General features: G+C 29.3%; 1 protein-coding gene across 1 annotated transcript in view; it reads right to left on the bottom strand.

The window, feature by feature from the left end:
* The window catches only part of LOC111703691 (band 7 protein AGAP004871), a gene marked incomplete in the record, with an annotated part of 32698 nt that overhangs the window by 8480 nt on the left and 20667 nt on the right, over positions 1-3551 (bottom strand).

Raw genomic sequence — 3551 nt, 5'->3', positions numbered from 1 at the left:
GGGGGGGGGGTAAGGGAAGGAGAGAAGGTAGTGGAAGGAAAGGAAAAATAAGATAGGAGAAGAAATTGAAAAGAAGGTAAGGGAAGGTAAGGAAAAGAAGGGTAAGGGAAAGGAAGAAGGTAGTTGAGGGAATTGATAAGAAGGGAAAGGCAGGGAAAAGCAGGAAAGGCAGGGAAGTGGACGGGAAGGAAACGATTGAAAGGGAGTGGGGAGAAGGATGGTAAGGAGAAAGGGAGGTTCAAGATAGAAGCGTGGGGTTAGGGGGTATTCAATGTAAAAATGTCAAAAAGCCTTTTAAAAGCGATCTTAACTCGTCATTAATAGATTGAATTGAAATTTATTAAATGCATTAAATGCATGCAATTAATAAAATTGGATTCTGCAAAGAAAACTGAAATTCGAATTTAAGATTATATTTCACTTTTAACATTGAATTAGAAAAAAATATTTTTATTTTTGTAGTTTAAAATATCTTTAACAATCAAAGTTACGGTAACTTGGGATTACTGTGATTATAGCCAATCTCGCATGTATGTAAGAAAACCCTAGATATCTATATAGATTACATAACGTAAAATTTATTTTAAAAATTACGACAGCTGTTATGCTTCATGATTGGTCTGCACAAAAAGAAAACGGCTGGTTTGTTCGCAGTTTCAAAGGGTTGAAACCAATGTATGTAAATATATCCAAATATCATTGTAGAGTCATAAGTTTTTTGATAATTCTTAAGAAACTACTTTTTATTCTTAATTCAAGGTAAATTAATATCCCTGAAATATGCAGGACAGCAATTCAAAAAAAAAGTATCGTTTTTCCGCGGCATTTGATCTTAAATATGTTGAGAATACTACATTATAAAAAACTCTTATTATGTATTCATACATCTGTGATTCATTATAAATAAAATTCAATTTGCTTGTTCGTATGTCACAATTTGTTGTCTGTATGCTCATTAAAACTACAGGGTTACCCACAAAGGATGAGACTTCAGAATTGACCTACNATTCACACGTCTTGAAAATAGGCATCGGCATTTGAGTCGGTACAATCGTCTTCCTTATATTTCGAATTTATTTTAACAACTGTCTGATTCCTGATACTGTCTGATTCCTAATGTTATATATATGTAAACTTATTTTTTCTTTGCCAAATCATTAAATATGCCATAAGATAACTATATCTAAGGCAGAATCATCACATTTTAAAAGTTTCCGATCGTCTTTACAGTCTCACCCTTTGTGGGCAACCCTGTACTTGTCTGTGTGTTTAATAAAAAAAAATTCCATATGTTTGGTAAAATTTATTTGTCTCTATGTTTATTTACTAGATGGTTTGTTTATTTATTTGTCTAAATGTTTAAGTTTTTTATTTAAATTGTTAAGTTTTAGCTACTAATTTAATCTGTTTAAATTTCTGCTGGTAATTAAATTTGTTTTAGTTTCTGCTGCTAATTAAATTTGTTTAAGTTTCTGCTGCTAATTAAATTTTTTTTTAGGTTTCTGCTGCTAATTAAATTTGTTTAGGTTTCTGCTGCTAATTAAATTTGTTTAAGTTTCTGCTGCTAATTAAATTTGTTTAATTTTCTGCTACTAATTAAATTTGTTTAAGTTTTAGCTGCTAATTAAATTTGTTTAAATTTCTGCTGGTAATTAAATTTGTTTAAGTTTCTGCTGCTTATTAACTATATTTAAGCCTCTGCTGCTAATTAAATTTGTTTAAGTTTCTGCTACTAATTAAATTTTTTTAAGTTTCTGCTGCTTATTAACTATATTTAAGCCTCTGCTGCTAACTAAATTTGTTTAAATTTCTGTTGCTAATTAAATTTGTTTTAGCTTCTGCTGCTAATAAAATTTGTTTAAGTTTCTGCTGCTAATTAAATTTTTTAAAGTTTCTGCTGCTTATTTAAGCCTCTGCTGCTAATTAAATTTGTTTAAGTTTCTGTTGCTAATTAAATTTGTTTTAGTTTCTGCTGCTAATTAAATTTGTTTTAGCTTCTGCTGCTAATAAAAGTTGTTTAAATTTCTGCTGTTAATTAAATTTTTTAAAGTTTCTGCTGCTAATTAAATTTGTTTAAATTTCTGTTGCTAATTAAATTTGTTTAAATTTCTGCTGCTAATTAAATTTGTTTAAGTTTCTGTCGCTAATTAAATTTGTTTAAGTTTCTGTTGCTAATTAAATTTGTTTTAGTTTCTGCTGCTAATTAAATTTGTTTAAGCTTATGCTGCTAATTAAATTTTTTTCGTATTTGTTAGTTTATTTAAATAATTGATTTTGTTTGTTTATTATACAGTAATAACCAGAAAACTCTGAAAAAGGAAGACGACTTTATAACAATACTTAAGTGAATTTGATGGTGTTACAGAGCAAATAGTTTAACTTGAAACTTATGGTATGACTAATTAAGTGAAACAGGTCTGTTTACACTGCACAATTCACAAGACATACGTATACATATATATATATATATATAAACGGCCAAACGGCTCGACCTAATAGGCTGAAATTTTTTGTGGACACTCATGGGTGGCCAGGGGATGTTTTAGGCTAAAATAAATTTAAAATTTTGGTTCAATTTTTGTTTTTTTTCCACGGGCAGCGCCGGGCTCTTTAGCTAGTTGTATTAATATATATTTATCCAATTTTTTTGTTGAATAAATCAAAATTATTTGTCTCTTCCTTTATTTTATTCGTTTTCTGTGTATTTGTTAAATGCGCTTTTTGATTTTTTGTATATTTGTATTTTCGTTTATAAAAATTGTTTGTCTGTTTGTTTGTGTGTGTGTCAGTGTGTGTATATATTGGGTTAAAAGTGTATAAATAATAAATACCCCCCCCCTAACTACTGGTGTAAACTAACTCTTAGTAACCCTCCCCTCCCTATATAAACAATATTAGTTAGTCCACACAAACAATATACAACACAGATGTAATATCTTTATACAGTAAGACCCATAAAACTATGGAATAGGAAGACCACTATAATACTCAAGCTATGGCGTTAATACACAGCAATTTTACAGTTATACAAACTTAGTTTATTCAATAAGTTAATTTTAATTAGTGAAACTATTTGCTTTATAACAAGATTGCTTTAATGTCATTTTCCTCGTCTACAGAATTTCATAGTTCTTATTGTACTGTTACATTTTTTTAAATCTATATTAGCTTTTCTCAATTTACAAGTTTTTTTTTCTGAAAACCGTAACTGAGACATAGATCTATAAAATGATTTTACACTAAATTCTACATTTTTATTTTTTAGATCTAATTATTTGTAGATTAAAATACCTTTAGGTCCAATTCTTTGTAGATTAGGTCTCACTATCCATTTCCTCCAGGGAAGTATTTAAAGAATTATCCAAGGATTTTTTGGGTTTTGGCCCCATTTTCGCCACAAGATTGGCGAAAGCCAGATTATATATAGAATCTTCCAGAATTCTATGAATGTACTTTAAAGTTGTGTGAAAGCCTTGAATTGAGAAAGCAGTGTGTAAACTGCCTAAAACACTCTTACAGAGAGATGTTTACTACTCAACTGTCCTGAACTA

The sequence above is a fragment of the Eurytemora carolleeae genome, unplaced genomic scaffold (genome assembly GCF_000591075.1).
Source record: "Eurytemora carolleeae unplaced genomic scaffold, Eaff_2.0 scaffold453, whole genome shotgun sequence".
Classification (NCBI taxonomy): domain Eukaryota; kingdom Metazoa; phylum Arthropoda; class Copepoda; order Calanoida; family Temoridae; genus Eurytemora; species Eurytemora carolleeae.
Note: the sequence above shows the minus strand (reverse complement) of the source record. Positions and strands in the feature narration are given on the sequence as shown.